The sequence below is a fragment of the Rhincodon typus genome, chromosome 1 (assembly GCF_021869965.1).
Source record: "Rhincodon typus isolate 14 chromosome 1, sRhiTyp1.1, whole genome shotgun sequence".
Taxonomy (NCBI): Eukaryota; Metazoa; Chordata; class Chondrichthyes; order Orectolobiformes; family Rhincodontidae; genus Rhincodon; species Rhincodon typus.
The window spans coordinates 18,676,807-18,700,307 of record NC_063332.1 but is presented as its reverse complement, the minus strand read 5'-3'; positions in this window follow the sequence as shown (position 1 = coordinate 18,700,307).

Below are 23,501 nucleotides of genomic sequence, written 5' to 3'. Positions count from 1 at the left end.
GGGTAGGTACCGGGCATGTTGGAGTGGTTGGTGGGTAGTGTGACGGAAACTAAGAAGTGGCGAAGGGAATGGTCCCTGCGGAGAGCAGAGAGGGGGGGGAGTGTAAGATATCCCGGGTGGTGAAGTCTAATTGGAGTTGGCATAGGTGTTTGAGTATGATATGTTGGATGCAGAGGCTGGTGGGGTGGAAAGTGAGGACAAGGGTGACCCTATCTTTATTCTGTTTGGAGGGGGTTTGGTGGTTAAGAGCTGTGGAGTAGGGAATGGAGGAGGTGCAGTACAGGGCTGTCTGGATGACAGAGGGGGGAAAAGAGCATTGTGTGAAAAAGGCGGAGATCCGGGATGCTTGGGATTGGAACGTCTCCTTGTCAAAGCAGATGTGATGGAGATGAAGGAATCGGGAAAACGGGGTGGAGTTTTTGCAGGATACAGGGTGGGAGGAGGTGTAGTCGAGGCAGCTATGGGAGTCTGTGGGTTTATAGTAAATGTTGGTACCTAAGCTGTCACCAGAATTAGAAACGGAGAGGTCAAGAAAGGGGAGGGAGGTGTCTGAGATAGACCAAGTGAATTTGAGGGTGGGTTGGAAGTTGTTAGCGAAGTCAGTGAATGGCTTCAATTCAGCCTGGGCCCAGGATGCAGCACCTATGCAGCCATCGATGTAACCGTGGAAGAGTTGGGGAACAGTACCGGTGTATGTACTGAAGAGGGACTGTGTGACATAACCTACAAACAGGCAGGTGTAGCTGGGGCCCATGTGGGTACCCATTGTAACCCCCTGGATTTGGAGAAAGTGTGAAGAATTGAAGGAAAAGTTATTGAGGGTGAGGACTAGTTCAGTGAGGGGAGGAGGAGGGTATTGGTGGGGGGGGATTGGATGTGTCCGTTGGAGAGGGTAAAACTGAGGGCCTGTAGGCCATCCTTGTGAGGTGTGGACATGTATAGGGATTGAATGTCCATAATAAAGATTCAAGTCTGGCTTTCCCTGGACAGTCAGGACTGAAGTAGCAGTGAGCAGTGTCCACTGTGCTGTTGATCACAAATGTTTTGTTCACCTTTGACCACTGCTACAGTGGTATTATCAATGTGTAGATCAGTACTATATAGTCATCAAAACTTAGGCATTGCATATATTCCATTCTGACATCAGAATGCGCAAGTACTGAACAGGCTGTATGTGCAGGAATATAGAAGGAATTAGACTATGAACAGAAAGTCATTTTACATTTTATTAGGGTGAAGCCAGCTACAAAAGGGACATTTTTATGTAATTTTGGGTGCCTAAACAAAGGAGACTTCTCCACCAAAAGAAATATTGAAATTTAATGCCACATGTCTCTCTATTGAATAAAATTTTACAGTTGAGTGCAACATGATTGTACAAATGCTTAATGCTTAATGCTCATAGATTTTCCCTTCTGTCATTTTAATGGCGATATTAACCTATAATTAAAAGATAAGCTTAATGACTCTTGGAAGAGTCGTGCAACAAGAAAATTGGAATAAGAAATCTTGGGATTTGTTTAACTCTATTAGAAATAATTTCCTGATGTACATTCCCACAGTTTAAACTACATTGAGACATCAATTCAGCTCAATGAGTGTGACTCCCTGGGACTTCCTTAGAGCAAGAGGCTTAGACAGGTCAGAATTTATTAAATGCATCCAAGAGGGTTTCTTAAAAGAGTATGTGGATAGTCCAACTAGAGGAGGAGGCCATACTGGACCTTGTATTGGCTAATGAGCCTGGCCAGGTGACTGACTTTTCAGTGGGAGAGCAAATTGGAAACAGTGATCAGAACTCCTTAAGTTTTAAGTTAGCTATGAATAAGGACAGAATCAGGATCTCGCAGGAAGGTACTAAATTGGGGGAGGACAAATTATGTTAGTATTAAGCAACAGATAGAGAGTGTTAATTGGGAGGAGCTGTTATCGGAAAGTCCACATTTGACACGTGGGAATTGTTTAAACACCTACTGATGAGAGTTCAGGACCGGCACGTTCCATTAAAATGGAAGGACAAGGATGGCAAGGCAAGGGATGCTTGGATAACGAGGGAAGTTGTGAATTTAGTCAAAAGGAGAAATGAAAAACTATGGTTTAGAAAGCTAAAATTGGACAGAGACTGAGGAATGTAAAGAAAACAGAAAAGAACTCAAGCAGGGAATTAGGAGAGCAAGAAGGGGCCATGAAATGATCTTGGTAAGTAGGGTTAAAGAGAATCCCAGGGGATTCTATATGTACATTACAAACAAGAGGATAAGTGGGGAGAAGGTAGGACCACTGAAGGATAAAGGACAGAACATGTGCTTGGAGGCAGAGGATGAGATCCTAAATGAATACATTGCATCGGTATTCACCCACGAGAAGGATATTGAGGATAGTGAGATTAGTGTGGAGCATGCTAATATGCTACTGCATTTTGAGATCAAGAAAGAAGTGGTGTTGGGTGTCTTGAAGAGCATTAAAGTGGATAAGTCCCCAGGTCCCAATGGCACCTACTCCAGGTTACTGAGAGAGGCAAGAGAGGAGATTGCTGGGGCATTGACCAAGATCTTTGTATCCTCAATAAAAACTGAAAGAACTGCAGATGCTGTAAATCAGAAACAAAAGCAGAAATTACTGGAAAAGTTCAGCAGGTCTGTGAGGAGAAATCAGAGTTTTCATGACCTGCTGAGCTTTTCCGGCAATTTCAGTTTTTGTTAGCTTTGTATCATCATTAGCCATTAGAGAGGTTCTGGAAAACTGGTGAGTAGCTAATGTTGTTCCTCTGTTTAAGAAGGGAAATTGGGATAATCCAGGAAACTATAGACCGGTGAGTCTCACATCGGTAGTTGGGAAGCTAATGGATAGGATTCTTAGGGATAGCATTAACACAAATTTGGAAGAGCATGGCCTAATTAGGTACAGTCAGCATGGCTTTGTTTGGGGCAGAGCTTGTCTTACTAACTTGATTGAATTTTTCAAGGAGGTGATGAAGGTGATCGATGAGGGTAGAGCAGTCGATGTTGTTTACATGCATTTTAATAAGGCTTTCGACAAGGTCCCTCATGGTAGGCTCATCCAGAAGATTAAGATGCATGGGATCCACTGTGACTTGGCTGGATGGATTCAGAATTGGCTTGCCCATAGAAGGTAGTGGTGGAAGAGGGTTTTTCTGACTGGAGGTCCGTGACTAGTGGTGTTCTGCAGGGATCCTGTACTGGGACCTCTGCTTTTTCTGATATATATAAATGACTTTGATGAAAATGTCGATAGGTGGGCTAGTAAGTTTGCAGATGACACAAGGATCAGTGAATACAATAGGAGTGTTTACGGGACTTTTAGATAAGCACATGAATATGCAAGGAAAGGAGGGATATGGACCAAGGGCAGGGAGAAGGGATTAGTTTAATTTGGTGTTATTTTCGGTACAACATCGTGGGCCAAAAGGCCTGTTCCTGTGCTGTACTGTTCTATGTTCTTTGTGTGGTTTTAACATTACTTTAAGGTTTCCAAATATGTTGCATACTTTTAATGAGGAAGAGGATCTCATGAGAAGCAAACAAGTGCAGATGCTGTGTGATGTTTTGAACATTCTGACCATCTGTATAAGGGGGCCATGTTTATGGACCTTTCTGCTTCACAAAAGAGGCTGCCATTCCTTTAGTGTCATCTGCAGGATGACCAGCAGGTTAGGTTGTTAAAGTGTGCAAGAGTCCATGAGGCCCTATGGACTATCAGCAGCGGCACATTAGTATTCAGAGGCACCTTATGGCCTGGCAGATTCCCCCACTCTACCATTACCATCAAGCTTGGATGGGGGGGAGGTCAACCCTACTTCAATAAGAAGTGTGTGAGGAGATGTTAAGAGCAACACGAGGCATAACTACCAGTGAAGTTTCAACCTGGTGAAGGTACAACACAGGACTACACACAGGCGCAACAGTAGAGACAACATATGATAGACAGAGCTAAGCAATCCCATAACCAACGCATCAGTCCTGCCACATTTAGTCTTGAATGCTTGTGGAGAATAAAACAACTTATTGGAAGAGGAATCATCAACAAATAACCCCATTCTCCATTATGGTGGAGCCCAACAAATTGGTGCAAAAGAAGAATTTGCAAGCACACAGAAAAGAGTAAAACCCCAGAGGTAAGAATGACTGCCCTTGAGATCAAGGCCACATTCAACCATGTGTGACATCAAGAGCCCTAGCAAAATGACAGACAATGGGTATCAGAGGCAAGTTTCTCCATTGGTTGTAGTCATGCCTGACATGTAGGAAGATGATTGTGATTAGACGTCAGTCATCTCAGCTCCAGGACATCTCTGCAGGAGTTCCTTAGGGTAGAGTTCTGGGCTTAACCATCTTCAGCTGCTTCATGAATGACCTTCCCTCCATTATAAGGTCAGAAGCAAGGATGCTCACTGATGATTGCATTATGTGCCGCACCCTTTGCAACTCCTCAGATACTGAATACGTCCAAGTCCAACATGCAACAGGATTTGGATAATATCCAGACTTATTCTGAACAAGTGGCAAATACCATTTGTGTCTCACTAGTGCCAGACGATGACCATCTCAAACAAGAGGTAATTTAATAATTTCTGTTTGACATTCAATGGCATTCTCATCATAGAATTCCTCACTATCAATTTTTTTGAGATTGTCATTGACCAGAAATTGTGCTGGAGCAACCATTTAAATAAGATGGCTACAAGAGCAGATTTCTGAAGACGGGTCTAGACCTGAAACGTCAGCTTTCCTGCTCCCCTGATGCTGCTTGGCCTGCTGTGTTCATCCAGCTCTACACCTTGTTATCTCAGATTCTCCAGCATCGGCAGTTCCTATTATCTCTCATAATATAACCATTTTACGGCAAGAAATGTATAAAACTCCAACAGGACTAGACAGAGTTGATGCAGGAAGATTTTCCCCAGTGGTGGTGGAGTCCAGAACCAGGGATCACAGTCTAAGGAGAGAGAGTAAACCATTTAGGACTGAGATGAGGAGAAATTTCTTCACCCAGAGAGTGGTGAGCCTGTGGAATTCACTACCATAGAAAATAATTGAGGCCAAAACATTGTATGACTTCCAGACGGAGTTACTTATAGCACTTGGGGCTAAAGGGATCAAAGGGTATGGGGGAAAAGCAGGAACAAACAGTTGAATTGGATGAAAACTGAAAGAGCTGTAAAAGCTGGAAATCAGAAACACAAACAGAAATTGATGGAAAAGCTCAGCACGTCTGGCAAGATCTGATCTTCAGAACTGACCTGAAACTTTAACTCTGATTTCTCTCCACAGATGCTGCCAGACCTGCTGAGCTTTTCCAGCAATTCCTATTGATTTGGATGATCAGTCGTGATCATAGTTAAAGGTGAGTGGGGGCTTGAAGGACTGACTAGTTTACTTCAGCCTCGGTTTTCTATGTTTCTATGTTTAGTAACACATTTCCCAGCACCTCAAAGCCTGTCCACATTTAAAAGGCACAGTTCAGGATTGTGATGAAATATTTTCTCCCCTTGCCTGGATGACTGTAGCTAAGACAACACTGAAGAAGTTCAACTCTGTCCAGGTCATAGTAACCCACTTGATTGGCACTGCAGTCACCACCTTCAGCATTCCCTCCCTGCATCTCGAATATACTATCTAAAAGATGCACCGAAACAACTCGCTAAGACACCTTCAACAGCACCATCCACAAGGCCATAAGACTATCAGAAATAGGAACAGGAGTAGGCCATTCTACCTCTGAAGCCTGTCCTGCTATTCAATAACATCATTCTGCTGAACTTTCTCCAAAGAAATAATAGCTTTTCTTAAATAAGGGGACCAACACTGCTCACAGTACTCTAGATGTGGTCTCACCGTCACCTTGTACAGTTTCAGTAAGACCTCAGGGCTAACATTCCATAAGCCTTCCTGATTTCCCGCTGCACCTGTATGCTAGCTTTCTGTGTTTCATGCCCAATATCCCCCAAGTCCCTCTGTGTTGCAGCTTTCTGCAGGTTTTTTCCATTTAAGTAATTCTCTGTTCTTTTGTTCTCCCTTCCAAAATGAACAACTTTACATTTTCCCACATTATACCCCTTTTGCCAGCTGTTTGCCTATGAATACATCTCTGTAAGCTAAAAAACAAACAAAACTATGAATGCTGAAAATCAGAAAAATGAAACGTGCTGGAAAATCCCAGCATCTCCCGAACCATTCTGAAGAAGGGTCACTCGATCCAAAATGTTGATTCCGCTTTCTCCCCACAGACGTAGCCAGACCTGCTGACTTTCTCCAACAATTTCTGTTTTTGTCTCTCTGTAAATTGTTTGTATCCCTCTCACAACCTGCCTTTCCACCTATTTCTGTGTTAACTGCAAATTTGGCATTCGCTTCCTTCCTTTCAAACCTGTGACCTCTAACATCGGAAAGCGCAAGGTCAGCAGATACACTTGAACCTGCAAATTCTCCTCCAGACTACTTGCCATTCTGACTTGGAAATATATCATTGTTCCTTCACTGTCACTGGAATTCCCTTCCTAACAGCATTGTGTGTCCACTTACTTCTCATGGACTGTAGCACTTCAAGAAGGCAGCTCACCACTGTCTTCTCACAGACTGCAAGGGATGGGCAATAAATGCTGATCCAGCTGGTGACGCCCACACCTCTGAATGAATTTTACAAAATTAACATTGTGCTTCAACACTCTTGGGATGACACTAACTCTTCATTATCCATTTTCAATTATCCTTTTAGATTGATTTTCATTCACTATTGGTATGACTGGATTATCTGACCGCGAATGTTGTCAACTACAATGTCAAGGCTCATGCCTTGAAGAGGTTATTACCACCCAAGAGTTAAATATTTCTAAACTGATGTTTGCTATATTCAACACATGAACATAGTCAGCATGAGGCTAAACTTCATCGTGTTTAAGAAACTCAAATCACTTTGGGATAAAATATGTTTTCTTTTAATAACATTCCTGTTTCCAAATCAATTAGTTAGTAAGCCAGTAATTAAATTGGGAATGAAAGAAGGATTTTCAACCCGACTTCTTGTAGTTGCACTTGGAACACACCTTGATGCTAGTCCAGCAAGAACCCATTCTTTGGCAATTGGTCAGCCAATGATCAAGAAATGTCTGCATGTGCCTTCCTCATTAATTGAGGAGCTCATTTACTTTTGTGAGAGCTTGGTGAAATGGAAAAGGAACTATTTGTACTGCATGGTGAGTCAGTGCCTGGAGGACAAAAACTGAAAATTTAACATGAGGGAAATAATGAAGGTTCAGGGAAATGAGATAATTCAGTTTTGCAAAGTGAAGGAACTCTTGCATGTGCAGAGGAACCCATCACAGTTTTAGAAAAGGTTGAGAATACATAATTGGAAATGAATGCGAAAGTAAAATACTATGGATATTAGAAATCCATTGTAAGAACAAAAATCACTGGAAATACTCAACAGGTATCTGTGAAAAGAGCAACAGGATCTGCCAGAAATTGACTAAGTGACTGGTTGGTTTTCTCTCTGTCAGCTCTCGTAAGTTATCTCATGGAGTTCTTTGCTGTTCACTTCATTTTTTATGCACGATGGCTTATGGTGTGGTGCTTGTACTATTGCGTGCACAGCAGCGGCAGAACTTCTTGCTCCTGTGAGGGCCTTCCAGAATTTGTGCTACTGCGTCATATTTAAAACCCAGCTGTACACCAGGTCAATCACTTCCCAGGGTCTTACTATTCACCACGTACATCCTTTCCTTGTTAACCCTCCCAAAATGCATCAGCTCACACATTTGCCAATCTGACAAGCCCATCTATATTGTCCTGCAGTCTAAGGCTTTTTGTCCTCACTTTTTACCACAGCATCAGTTCTTGTGTCATTTGCCTCCACCATTCATTAATGTTCTGTAAAAATAGCAAAGGAACCAGCACTGAGGTATACAACTGGACATTGGCTTCCAGTTGCAAAAATAACTTTCAATTACCACCCTCTGATTCTGGCAACTAAGCTAATATTTGGTCCAATTTGTCAATTTTCCCCTGGATCCCATGGTCATTCTTGACCAGTCTCCTGTATGAGATTTTGTCAAAAGTCCATGTAAACAACATCAACTGCAGTTGCCCCATCCACACCTAGTCACCTCCTTGAAAAACTCAATCAAACTAGTTGAACATGAGAGTGCCACCCCCTGACAAACTCATGCTGACTTTCCTTGATTAATCGTTGCCTGTCCAAATGGAGATTATTTCTGTCATTCAGACTTTTTTCAGTAGCTTCCCAATTGGCCTGTAGTTTCCTGGCTTACCACATATAATCTTCTTAGAATCATAGAGTCATAGCGTAATACAGTATGTAAACGGGCCCTTTGGTCCAAACTGGTCTATGCTGGCTATGGTGCCTACTCAGCTGGTTCCATTACATAGAACATAGAACATAGAACATTACAGCGCAGTACAGGCCCTTCGGCCCTCAATGTTGCGCCGACCTGTGAAACCAATCTGAAGCCCATCTAACCTAAACTATTCCATTATCATCCATATGTTTATCCATTGACAACATTTGTTCTATATCTCCCTAAATCCTTCCCATCCATGTACCTATCCAAATGTTTTTTAAATGTTGCTATTGTTCTAGCCTCAACCACAGCCCATTCCATATACGCACCACTCTCTGCAAGAAGAAGTTGCCCCTCAGGTCCTTCTTAAATCAATCCCCTCTCACCTTAAACCCATGCGCTCTAGTTCTTGAATAAAGGTACTGCGTCAGTTGTCCTCCAGTCCTCTGGCACCTCTCTCTGGAGGCAGGAGAGGATTTGAAAATAAATGTCAGAGCCCTTGCAATCTCCTTCCCTCACTCAGCAGTTTGATATACATAGTATCTGAGCCTAGGGATGTAACTGCGTTTATGTCCACTGAACTGCTAAAACCTCCCCCATCTCATGGTCAATTTGTTCAAGTATGTCATCACTTCTCCTCGACACCGCTCCCCAAATTTCTACAGCTTTAGCCTATGTGATCAGCATCTCCTGCCAAAGAAGGGGCAGCACAGTAGCTCAGTGGTTAGCACTGCTGCCTCACAGCACCAGGGACCCAGGCTCAATTCCAGCCTCAGGCAACTATCTGTATGGAGTTTGCACATTCTCCCTGTGTCTGTATGGGTTTTCTCCAGGTGCTCTGGATTCTTCCCACAGTCCAGATGTGGTTATGTACAGGTTAGGCAGATTGGCCATGCTAAATTTCCCATAGTGTCCAGGAATGTGCAGGACACATGGGTTAGCCATGGGAAATGAAGGGGCACAGGTGTGGGTCTGGGTGGGATGCTCTTTGGAGAGTTGGTGTGGACTTGATAGACTGAATGGCTTGTTTCCACACTGCAGGGATTCTATGGAAAGTCATAATTAATTGAAAATATTAACTCTGTTTCTCTCCCCATAGATGCTGCCAGATCTGCTGAGTTTCTCCAGTGCTTTCTGTTTTTCCTTCAGATTTCCAGTATCTGCAACATTTTGCTCATTTACAACATGCCCTTTTATCCCTTTATCTTACCAATCAGGACATTTCTCCAGAAAATTTCCCTGCATTCTTTCTTTGTGTCACTTTTACAGGGATAAATTTCCACCATCCCTTCCCTGCCCTACCCTTCATTACACTGAAACCAAGTTAGTTGAGGAATTAAATACTTACAGAATGTCCTCTACATACAGAAGCTGTGAACCAATTGATTATTAATGACCTTGACAAAGTTGCTAAAGAAAACGGTTTTATTCTCATCTTTTCATTTATACTTACAAATCCATGTTGAGAAAGGTAAGCATCTTCTCATTAGTAACAAAAACAGACATTTTTTTCACCTCCTATTAGACTAAAATTCATGCTTTTGAGAATTTGAGTTCCTTTATTGCCACATTAAAACCATCTGCTGTGTACCTTGATGACGTGTGTCAGGTTTCTGCTACCTCCACAACAGCATTTGTCTCCAATTAATATTGAATTTTGATACACAAAAATAGTGCTTTTCAAATCTGCTTCTAATCCAGCAATATCCTGTCAAAGAGAACTACTAAGTACATGAAAGAAAAATAATTTTAAAATGTACTCAGCATACTACACACAGTGCATGTTGCTTCAATCACTCCTGTTATCAGGCTGTACTGCTAGATTCTCATTTAATATCATTTTTGAATACTATGACTCATGTAGTCTACAAATACATTCCATTGTTTAAAGCGCTAACTCAAACATACGTCTCCATACTGTGATTTCAGAGTACTGCAATTTGTACAGACTATTTGAATGCATTATTCATTCAAGAACCTGTGTCTTTTCATCATATTCTGTCACTTGCTGTTAATTTCTGATCATCAGCCTGAAGTTTTAACTCTGGGGGCTCAATCCTATTTTTCTTTTGCCTAAGTACAAGCTGGAGTCATAGAGTTGCTTTGGGTTTTTTGGAGGGATTATCATCTTGAGTCCTAATTGGTTTCCTCACCATTTCTTCCCAAACTTGCCTCATTAACTACCTAACCTGCCCGATGGCATCACTCACATCCGATTATAGACCCATCTTGCCTTGTGCCATTCCCCGAACAACTCACCACTCAGTGGATATCCACTGAAAGATTGGCACCCTTCCACCCACACCATCTTTGAAAGGCTGCTGGGCACTCACACAAGTGTTGGCACTCTGGCAATGTCCTTCCCTGGCAATGAAATGGCATAGCAGCAACAAAGCCACACCTTGGATTGCCTATAATGTGCACGGCTGACACTGCCTCACATATACAACCCTGCTCTCTCACTCTCATTGCTGCTTAACCACAGGACCACAGTTTACAGTGAACAGTTTACCTGTTTGTAGCTACATCCCATCTAAACAGCCCCTCTAATTCATTACAATTCTGTACTCAGTGTCTACTGCAGACCCACATCTTGTCATTCTCCAGTTGGGGAACATCACGCACAGAAAGGAGATCAGACATTTTAAAGTACAGAACTTTAATTTACAGACAGCAAAAATGAAAGTAAACAAAACCACAATGTAAACCAAATGCTGGCATTGTGACCAATGACTATTTTACAATCCATCGTGGTCAGCTGTACCCAGCTCCCATCGACTGGAACTGGGGGTCAGTCAGCCCCTGTCTGCTTTGTAGTGCCCGATGCAGCGGAGCTCTGTAATGGGCAAGGAGAGCTTCCTCTTCCTCAGTCAACTGCTCCATTCCCCCTGCTTCTCAGGATCTATCACATTGTTTCGTTCCCTGCTCCCATTGTGCAGAGCACAGCATGCCAGGATGATGCAGCACATTCTGTCCAGTTTACACTGTCCCAGCACCAGAACCACATCTTTAACAGCCCCACTATGGCCCTGGGCAAAGTATGGGCAGAATAGTACCTGCACTCTGCATCAGTTAGGGGCTGCACAATGGTGTCATCAGCTATGATCACAGTGTGTATCCCTTGACCCCCAGTAACCAGTCTCATAAGGCCTCGAGACTCTCAAGTGAACCAGGTACATACATGTTACTCGAGGAGATTGGAGATGTGACACCTGCCAGGGTAGCAGGCACACAGCTCCAGGCAGTGATAATGATCACCTGCACATTAATGAAATGAACTCTCTTCCTGCAGCATCAGTGCCGTGTGTGTGCTGTTAATGGCACCCTGCACCTGCAGATTCCAGCCATGTTTCCAAATCCCACTGACCTCGTCATCAGGCAGTGAAATGAACTGGTGTGATCTTGTACAGATGGGGCATTATCCTAATGCATCATGTGGTGTCTGACTAAGAGATCACACACAGGTCTCGTGTTGGTCAATAGAAGGAGCCAATCACGTCAATATTGAAAGTGACTGTTACCTTCCCAGCCGCTGGGAGACAATGGCCTGCCACTCCTGCACTCTGAGGTGACATACCCAGCACACATTCCTCCACACAGTGAGACAGGGAGCACTCCAATAACCAGGGCCATGTCTCCATCATTACATCTGTTTCAGTCTCAACATCTGCAATGACTTGGGGAAGGTGCAGTACAGGCTGAGGGAGCAGCACATTCCAGCAAAAACAGAAAGGCTGCTGTGCTCAGAGTCCCTTCCCATCCCTGAGACAGATTTCACTGCATTCAGTACAGACCATCCTTACACTTACAGGACAGGTGACAAAGCGATGGTTGTCTTCCACAGTGCCCTTGGAAATTGCACAAGTAAGGGAATGCATTTGGCTAGTATTGGTTTCTTTTGAAGACATTTTCTAATGAAGCTATCAGTGATGTTGTGGCATACCAATGAAGCATGTAGGAATCAAACCCGGGCCTCCGAGCTCAGAGGCAGTGTCACTACCACAGCAGTACAAGAACATCCTTAACAATCCTGAGGACTGTATTTAGCCATGCCTCTGGCCAAATTTGCCAAGCAGCCCCTAGACATGAGCAAGCAGAGCCCTGTGACTGATGATGTGCAATTCCCCTGACTGCTGCTGCTGGCTGTACAAGACTCACCACTCAATGCTCTGTAGTCAAGCATACACCCTGATCCCGCCTGTTCCAAGCCAATGGCTGACCATGGCCAAGCCTGTGACTGAATGGCAATGGGACCTCATAACTGGCACTCCCCATCCCCTCTGCCTCCCTGACTGGATGGTGAACTAAGTCCCCATCTACTTTCCAATTGGTTGAATACTTGTGCAGTGTGTTTGCGGTACATGTAGCAGGCACACAGTCGGTGTTAGATTGATGTGCTGTACAATGAAGTGGCCCCTCTTGCCTCAGACAGATCCCCATCGACAAGCACCACAAGTAGCCTGTCTGTGTGCCTGTGCAAAAGCACACATCCATAAAAATGTACTGATAGCCTTCAGGCTCATTGATTTGCTAATTGGGGAGGTGATGGCCTAGTGGTATTATTGCTAGACTGTTAATGTAGAAGCTCAGTTAATGTTCTGGGTACCTGGGTTTGAATCCTGCCATGGCAGATGGTGGAATTTGAATTCTATCAAAAATAGAGTGATACGCGTCTATAGCATAAAAACAGGCTCTTCTGCCCAACTTGCCCATGATGGCCAGTTTTCACAATTAAACTAGTCCCATTTGCCTGTGTTTGGTCTGTACCCCTCATACCTATACCATTCATGTACGTGTCCAAATGTTTCTTAAATTCCAAAATTGTACTCCCCTCCACCACTACCTCTGGCAGCCCGTTCTAGACACTCACCACCCTCTGTGTGAAAATATTGCCCCTCTGGACCCGTTTGTATCTCTCCCCTCTCACTGTAAACCTATGTCCTCTAGTTTTAGACTGCCCTACTATGGGGAAAAGCTGTCGGGTGTCTACCTTATCCATGCCCCTCATGGTTTTATACACCTCAACAAGGTCACCCCTCAGTGTCCTATGCTTCAGGGAAAAAAGCCCTCTCTTTATAAGTCAAACTTTCCAGTCCAGGTAGCGTCTTGGTAAATCTTTTCTGCACCCTTCCTAGCTTAGTAATATCTTTCTGCAGTAGAGCGATCAGAACTGTACGCAGTACTCCAAATGTGGCCTCGCCAACACTTTGTATGGCTGTAACAAGACATCCCATCTCCTATACTCAATGTTCTGATCAATGAAAGCCAGCATGCTGAAAGCCTTCATCACTTTCCTGTCTACCTGTGAATCCATGAAATTAAAAGTCTAATGATGACCATGAATCCATTGGTGATTGTTGAAAAAACCCATCAGGTTCATTAGTGTCCTTTAGAGAGACATAGAGTCATATAGCACGGAAACAGTCCGACCAGTCCATGTCAAACATAACCCCAAACTAAACTAGCCCTACCTACCTGATTCTGGTCCATATCCCTCCAAACCTTTCCTATTCATGGTCTTAACCAAATATCTTTTAAAATGTTGTAATTGTGCCCACATCCATCACTTCCTCAGGAAGTACATTCCATAGATGAACCACCCTCTGTGTAAAAACTTTGCCCCTCATGTCTTTTTAAAATCTCTCTCCTCTCACCTTAAAGATGTGCTCTCTAATCTTGAAAACCCCATTCGAGGGAAAATACACCTACCATTACCCTTATCTATACCTGTCATGATTTTATAAACTTCTATAAGGTTACTTCTCAACCTCCTACATTCCAATGAAAAAAGTCATAGCCTATCCAGTCTCTCTTTACAACTCAAATGTTCCATACCTGGCAACATCCTGGTAAATCTCTTCTTGATAATAACCTTCCTATAACTGTGCAACCAGAACTGGACACAGTATTCCAGAAAACGCCTCACCAATGTACTTAAAATCTCAACATGATGCCTCAACACCTATACTCAAAGGACTGAGCAATGAAGGCAAGCATGCCAAATGCCTTTTTAACCACCCTAATGATATGTGATGCAAACTTCAAAGAATTATGTACCTGCACCCTTAGGTTTCTCTGTTCTACAATACCACACAAGGCCCTACCATTAATTGCATAAGGCTTATCCTTGTTTGTTGGACCAAAATGTGACACCTCACATTTACCCAGTTTGAACTCCATCTGCCATACTATGCCACCAATTTTGGTGTCATCTGCAAACGTACTAACCATGTCTTCTATACTCTCATCCAAAATTATTTATATAAATGACAAACAAAACAGCACCCAGAACTGACCCCTGTGGCCTCCAGTCCGAAAAGCAACCCTCCACCATTACTTTCTGCTCAGGCTGTTAAGCCAATTATGTATCCAATTGGCAAGCTCACCCTGAATCCCATGTGACCTAACTTCACTAATTAGTCTACCATGCTGAACCTTGTCGAAGGCTTTACTACTATCTAAATAAACAATGTCTACTGTTCTGCCATCATCACTCTTTTTGGTAACTTCTTCAAAAATTGCAATCAAGTTTGTGAGACACGATTTTCCTTGCACAAAACCATGCTGACTACCCCTAATCAATTTTTGCCTCCGTAAATGTCCATAAATTCTATCTTTTATAATCACCTCCAACAATTTACCCCCAACCAAAGTCAGACTCACAGATCTATGGTTCCCCAATTCCTCCTTAAACAAAGATACAACACTAGCCACACTCCAGTCATCAAGCATCTCACCCCTAGTTATAGATGATGCAATTATTTCTACAAGGGGCCTCATAATTTCCTCCCGTATTTCCCACAACATTCTGGGATGCATTAGGTCAGATCCCAGAGATTTATCCACCTTTATATTCTCAAAGACCTCCCAAACCTCCTCTTCTGCATTGTGAATTGTTTTTAAAACACCAAAGTTTATTTCTCTGCATTCTCTGGATTCCATTTCTGTCTCCACAGTAAGAACTGATGCAAAATATTAATTTCGTATCTCTCCCATGTACTGGGGTTCAACACAAAGACAACCTCTTTGAACTTTAAGAGGCCCCACCCTCTCTCTAGTTACCATCTCGTTCTTAATGTATTTGTATCTTTAGGGAAAGAAACTGCCATCCTTACCTGGTTTGGCCTACATTAGACTTCAGACCCACAACATTGTAATCTGTAACTGCCCTCTGGGCAATTAAGGATGGAAAATTTCTGAAGAAGGGTCCCGACCCAAAACGTCAGCTTTCCTGCTCCTCTGATGCTGCCTGGCCTACTATGTTCCTCCAGCTCCACACTGTGTTATCTGTTACTGTCTCTAAGGATGGAAAATAGATGCTGGCATAGTCAGTGATATCTACATCCTGCAAATAAATTTTAAAAATCTGGCACGGTGTGATAAGGCACAGCTGTTGTGAATATGCAGATCGTTGTTGAATGAACGAGGACTCAGAGAGTATGTGAGCTGCCCTGAGAAGCAGACCAGCCCCTGTGACCTTGCAGCAGCCTTTCCATGCTCGATTCTGGCCAGCCCTGCAATACCAGTCCGTGCTCTCTGAGCGCTTCAGAGAGTAGCCTTGACGGGAGTGAGGGGTTGGCAAATGCTAGATGCCAATGTCCATGGATGAAGGGGTACGAGTGGCTGGTGCCCAGGGGTCAAGCTCTGAGATGCTAATGTGTGGTGACCAAAATGGAGACTCTTCACTGCCAGTGGTGAACTGAAGTTGCCAGGTTTCTGCCCTGGCTTCCATGTTGAGAATTCTTAGCATCCAGCTCGCTCGCCATGATTGATGATAGGGAGCTGCATATTGATGTGGTGCTAATAAGATGTTTAAAAAGCAATAAGCCCCCTTCATTGGTAACCTATTGCTGCCTAGTGATAACTGTATCACCTGGCAAATGTATCAAAGATGCAACAAGTTCATCCAGTCATCACAACCATCTCATCTGAGTTTGCCTCAAATCTCACCATAGCCCATGTTGTTCAGGTCCCTAACAAATTCGAACCTCTCTCTCTCTCTCTCTCCCCCTAGAGGTGCTGTCTGACATGCTTCATATTGCTAATATTTTCTGTTTCATTTTAACTCTTCAGGATTCAATTTTACAAGTACACCATTTGAATCTATTCAGATCTTTTGTATGTTTATTTCCAGAGATAGTGCTGAGTAAAATACTATCAATAAATGTGGTACTTGCATCTTATGAAGGAAGCCAGCCCTGACTCCAACCCTACCAAAGTCAGGAGAGTGCCAGTAATTCATCTTTGTTTTGCATTTCACCATATCTATGTGGCAATAGCAGACCTCACACTGAGACCTAATCCAAACTGCCACTCCAGTGTAGGGCCAAGAGTGTGTTGTGTTGTCAGATGTGCTGTCATTTACGTTTAATATTCAGCACTGCCTGTGGGCATTTGAGATCCTGTGGCAGATTATCAAGCAGAGCATTTCCCTGTTCAGCCAGAAATAGCAAATGAACTAAACTGCTCATCCATCTCAGTCCCTTCTGTGGAGTGCTGGCTATTGGTTCAATCCCTCTACACACCAAAAGTTCCTGTGGTCCAAAATGGAATGCACTGTGTAAAGTGCTTTTTATAAAAGGGCATTGAATGCTGTGCTACTTGACTATTTATGTATTCACTATTTTTAATGTGGTCTCCCCTGTGATGGGGAGACCAATTTCAAGTTGGATGATTGCTGTGTGGATCTTTCCCATTCAGTCAGCAATTGTGATCCTGAGCTTCCAGTTCCTTCACATTTTAGTTCTCCACTTCGATTCTCATTTCTCTGTCCTCTGGACACACACTGAGTTCAATAATTCCATATTGTAACCCTTGCACCCTTTAGCCACCCTCCCTCTCCCTGTGCTCCCCACTTTGATGTATGAGCTTTGATTTCAGACAGCAGCTGTTGGTGATGATGTGGATTTCCCATTTACAGCTCCTTTGACAAATCTTCATTTCCACCTACTCCTACCTTGCACCACCATTCCTTTTGTCATCTCTTCCTTTTCGTTATTTCTTTTTAATTCATTCATTGGACATGGGTGTCGCTGCCTGGCCAGTATTTGTTGCCTGTCCCTAGTTGCCCTTGAGAAGGTGCAGCCTTCTTGAACCGCTGCAGTACACCTGTTGTGGGTTGCCCCAAAATGCTATTAGGGAGGGAATTCCAGGATTTTGGCCCCAAGACAGTGAAGGAACGGCGATATATTTCAGGATGGTGAGTGGCTTGGAGGGGAACTTGCAGGTCGTGGTGTTCTCATGACCTTGTCCTTCTAGATGGAAGTGTTCATGGGTTTGGAAGGTGCTGCCTGAAGATCTTTGGTGAATTTTTGCAGGGCATCTGGTAGATAGTACACATTGCTGCTGCTGAGTATTGGTGGTGGAGGGAGTAGATGCTTGTGGATTTGGTGTCAATCAAGTGGGCTGCTTTGTCCTAAATGGTGTTAAGCTTCTTGAGTGTTGTTGGAGCTGCATCCATTCAAGCAATTGGGAGTGTCCCACCATGCTCCTGACTTGTAGATGGTGGACAGGTTTTGGGAAATCAGCAGATGAGTTACTCACTGCAGTATTGCTAGCCTCTGTGTTTACATGGTAAGTACAGTTGAGTTTCTGGTCAATGGTAACCCCCAAGATGTTGATAGTTGGGTATTCAATGATGGTAACACCATTGAATGTTGAGGGGCGGTGGATAGATAATCTCTTACTGGAGATGGTCATTGCCTGGCATTTATGTGGCATGACTTTACTTGCCACTTGTCAGCCAAAGTCTGATATTGTCCAGGTCTTGTTGCATTTGAACACAGAATCCCTACAGTGTGGAACCAGGCCATTCAGCCCATCAAGTCCACACCAACCCTCTGAAGAGCATCCCACCCTCCCTATCCTGTCCTTGTGACCCTGCATTTCCCATGGCTAAACCACCTAGCCTACACATCTCTAGACACAATGGGCAATTTAGCATGGCCAATCCACCTAACCCACACTATGACTGTGAGAGAAACTCGAGCATCCAGAGGAAACCCGTGCAGACATGGGGAGAATGTGCAAACTACATACACCCAGTTGCCTGAGGCTAGAACTGAACCTGGGTCCCTGGTGCTGTGAGGCAGCAGTGCTAACCATTGAGCCACCGTACTGCCCCCTGGACTGCTTCAGTATCTGACGAGTCACTGAACATTGTGCAATCATCAGTGACCATCAACATCCTTATGATAGAGAGAAGGTCATTGATGAGGAGCTGAAGATGGTTTGGCTGAGGACATTACCATGAGGAACTCCTGCAGAGATGTTTTGGAGCTGAGATGATTGACCTCCAACAACTACGACCATTTTCCTATGTGCCAGGTATCTAACCAGTGGAGAATTTGCCCCTTGACACCCATTGATTTCAGTTTTGCTAAGGCTCCTTGATAGCTGTAATTTAAAAACTGAACTGACAGAGAAGTAAATTAAGGGTGTTGAGTGGGACCTCAAAATTGGAGGGCCAATAGGAGATCCTCCAGAAGGGATTGGTCTCCAGTGTATGAAAGCAGCAGTAACCTGCAGTTCAGATAAAAGTTGAGGCTGGGGGTGGGGGGCGGGGGCGGGGTAAGGGGTGGAAGTTGGGTGTGGTGTGGGCACCTCTATCTTGAGATACCTTTCTCCAACATTTTAAACTTTTGAATAAAACATAGTTCAGCAGATGATCCACCTTGGTGATGGGAGAGAGAGAATGAGTGAGTGAGTGAGTGAGTGTATGTGTGTGTGTGTGTGTGTATATGTGCGTGTGTGTGTATGTATGTGTGTGTGTATGTGTGTGTGTGTGTGTATGTATGCGTGTGTGTGTGTTTGTGTATATGTGTGCGTGTATGTGTGTGTATGTGTGTGTGTCAGCCTGCCTGCTGCATTGCTCCACCCAGACTGCCTTGGAAGGCCTCCTACAGGGGAAGAACATAGTCCCTGCTGTCTCATGAGCCTGGTGACTGACAGAACACTCCAGTTGACCTCTGAAAGTAGACTTTAAGTGGCTATTAATCACCTTCACTGGTTACTAGGCACTTATGGATGGTTAGTCCTGCTATTGTACTTCCAGGAAAATGGCTCAGGTCTAAAACCCCTGGTCCCTAATTCTGTTTATCGAACCATAGCTGCTGCCTGGTCTGATGATTGTTTCCATCATGTTCTCTTTTTATTTCAGATTCAGTTTGGGGGATAGACAATCAGTCCAGTTTGCAGCCAAGATCATGAGTCCCTTATGGTTTGTTGTGTCCTGGGTGGAAGGGTTCGGGACACAGAGTCATAGAGATGCACAGCACAGAAACAGACCCCTCAGTCCAACTCGTCCATGCCAACCTGATTTTTTAAAATAATCTAGTCCCATTTGCCAGCATTTGGCCCATATCCATCTAAACTCTTCACAGCCATGTACTCATCCAGATGCCTTTTAAATGCTATAATTGTACTCACCTCCACTACTCCCTCTGGCAGCTTGTTCCATACATGCACTAACCTCTGCATGAAAAGGTTACCCCTTTGATCCCTTTTAAATCTTTCCCCCCTCACCTTAAACCTATGCCGTCTAGTTTTAGACTCCCCTACACTGGGTACGACCTTGTCTATTCACCCTATCCATGCCCCTCATGGTTTTATAAAACTTCTATTAGGTCATCCCCTTAGCCTCCGATGCTTCAGGGAAAATAGCTCCAGCCTATTCAGCCTCTCCCTATAGTTCAAACTTTCCAACCCTGGCAACATCTTTGTAGATCTCTTCTGAACCCTTTCTAGTTTCACAACATCTTTCCTATAGCAGGGATGCAGAATTCCAAAAGTGGCTTAACCAATGTCCTGTACTGCCATAACATGACCTCCCAACTCCTATACTCAATACGTTGACCAATAAAGACAAGCATACCAAACATCTTCTTCCCCACCCTGTCTACTTGCAACTCCACTTTCACAGAACTGTGAACCTGCAAGCCAAGATCTGTTTGTTCAGCATCACTCTCCAGGACCTTAACATTACATGTATAAGTTCTGCCCTGATTTGCCTTTCCAAAATGCAGAATGGACTGGCTAGATAAACTTGTGGAAAGAGGGATGAAAAACTAGTGGTTGTGGTTCATGTGGGAACCAACAACATAGAGAGGGACAGCGCAGGAGACTTGCAAGATCAGTTTCAGGAGTTAGGGAGTAGATTGAAATGCATGATCACCAAGGCAGTAATCTCAGAAATATTACCTGAAGCACAAGCTTCACCATTTAGGCAAAGGCAGATCAGGGAGGTAAATACATGGCTTGAGAGATGGTGTAGAAGGGAGGGGTTTGAATTTTTGGGACATTGGGATCACTTTTGGGAAAGGAGGAAGTTGTCCAGAAGACATGAGCATCACATAGAGTCATAGACACATACAGCATGGAAACTGACCCATTTATCCAACTTTTCCATGCCAACCAGATATCCTAAATAAATCTAGTCCAATTTGCCAGCATTTGGCCCATATCCCTCTAAACCCTTCCTAGTCGTATACCTATTCAGATGCCTTTTTAATGTTGTAATTGTACCAGCCTCCACCACTTCCTCTGGCAGTTCATTCCATACACACACCACCCTCTGCTTGAAATAGTTGCCCCATAGGGCCCTTTTAGATCTTTCCCCTCTCACCTTAAATCTATGTGTTCCAGTTTTGGACTCCCCCACCCCAGGGAAAAGACCTTTCCTATTTACCATGCCCCTCATGATTCTATAAAGTTCTATAGGGTCACCCCTCAGTCTCCGATGCTACAGGAAAAGTAGCGCCAACCTATTCAGCCTGTCCCTATAGCTCAAACCCTCCAAACCTGGCAACATCCTTGTAAATCTTTCCTGAACCCTTTCAAGTTTAACAACATCTTTCCTATAGCAGGGAGAACAGAATTGAACACAGTATTCCAAAAGTGGCCTAACCAATGTCCTGTACAGCCACAACATGACCTTCCAACTCCTATACTCAATGCACTGACCAGTAAAGACAAGCATACCAAATACCTTCTTCAATATCCCAAAGAGGAGAGGGACCAGCAGGTGGTCATTGTACATGTTGCAACAACATAGGAAGAGAAAAGGATGAGATTCTAAAGAGAGAATACAGTAAGTTAGGTAGGAATTTAGCAAGGAGGTCCTCAAGTGTAGTAGTATCTGGATTACTCCCCATGCCATGAGCTAGTGACAAAACGGAACAGGAGGATTATGGAGATGAATACGTTGTTGAGGAGACGGTGCAGGGGAGGAAGATTGACATTTTTGGATCATTGGAATCTCTTTTGGGATAGAAGTGACCTGTCCAAGAAGGATGGATTGCACTTGAATTGGAGGGGACTAATATTCCGGCGGGGAGATTTGCTAGAGCTGCTCTTGAGGTTTTAAACTAGTAAGTGGGCAGGGTGAGACTCAGGGAGAGATGGAGGAAAGAGATCAGTTTGAGACTGGTACAGCTGGGAAAAGGAGCAAGTCAATCAGTCAGGACAGGCAGGAACAAAGCAGAGAACAAGGTAGGACTGATAAGTTAAACTGCATTTGTTTCAATGCAAGAGGTCTAACAGGTAAGGCAGATGAACTCAGGGCATGGTTGGGAACATGGAACTGGGATATCACATCAATTACAGAGATGTGGTTCAGGGATGGACAGGGTTGGCAGCTTAATATTCTAGGGTATAGATGCTTTAGGAGGGATAGAAAGGGGGTCAAGAGGGGGTGGGGGAGAGGAATTTTTGATTAGGGTTAACATTACAGCTGTACTTAGGGAAGGTATTCTTTGGAATACGTCCAGGCAAGTTATTTGGTTGGAACTGAGCAATAAGAAAGGGATGATCACCTTATTGGGATTGTACCATAGACCCCGCAATAATTAGTGGGAAATTGAGAAACAAATTTGTAAGGAGATCTCAGTTATCTGTGAGGATATGGCAGAGATACTAAATGAGTACTTTGCTTTTATCTTTACCAAATTAGAAAATGGTAACAAAAGTCTAGTTGAAAATGTGGTTGTTGAGAAAATGAGCAATAAATGGACTGATTGATTGATTGATTGATTTTATTGTCATGTGTACTGAAATATAATGAAAAGCTTTGTTTACGAGTGGTACAGGCAGATCGCAGCAAGCAAAGGATGTAGGGATCAAAAAGACTTACAGACATTCAGGTTACATTGCAGGTTACATTATTTGAGGTTACAGTCCATTCAACAATCTTTAAATCAGGAACAAAAACAAAGTTGCTGGAAAAGCTCAGCAGGTCTGGCAGCATCTGTGGAGGAGAAAACAGAGTTAACGTTTCGGGTCCGGTGACCCTTCCTCAGAACTGGTTGAGAGTGCGCATGTGACGCTGCATGGCACTGAGTGTGGATCTCAGGATGCGGTGAGAGCAGCTGTCCATGGAACGTTGAACATCATGGAGATATCTGTGATCCCAGGAGGATTCAAAACATGAGGAATGAAACTTCAGTTGGAATCCACATGGTGTAAGTCTGAGCCAGAGGCAGTCACTGAGGAATGTGATATGGCTGTGGCAACGAGTTTTAGCAAATACCTGGTCAAACACCAGGAGTGACAGTGAAATTAATGTCGGTGGGCAAGAAGAGAGATTGGAACGGAAATCCCGTCGGAGAGAGGAACAGAACTTCTTCAAGGTGGGCATGCCTCGAAGAGAAATGGCAGTGAGTTAAATACTCAAAACTCACTTGCAAAGTCTGGACCCACCTACTTAATGATTCTTCACCCACTTTCCCTATCCTTCGAAGCAGGATTCCCGACGCACCTTACCTCTCTAAAGCCCGACCTTAACTCCCTCACTCCTCCCAGCTGGAATTTCTTACATCCTGCCGCTGTGCTTTGACTCTGGGGTCTAATAATATTCGAAGCAGTGGTGATCACTTCTGGTGCCGCTATACAGGTGTTGGCCAATCCAAGATGGGACTTTTAGCCATGTGAGGAAGGGAAGCTTCACATCCAGCTAGATAACTCTCCTCAGATAGAGCAGCCCTGATTGAGGGGAAGATGGGTCACTTGCCACCCTCCCCTGGGGTGGCTAACCTCACGATTGGAAAAATCCTGTCCCTGATGCAATGTCACTTTACACCAGCCTTCTGACATTCAACACTTGTGCTGAAACTGCAGTATCTTCTCAGTGTTGTTTGGTTCAGCTTTGCCTTGATTAGAAACCATTTTGATCATCCATCCAGATATA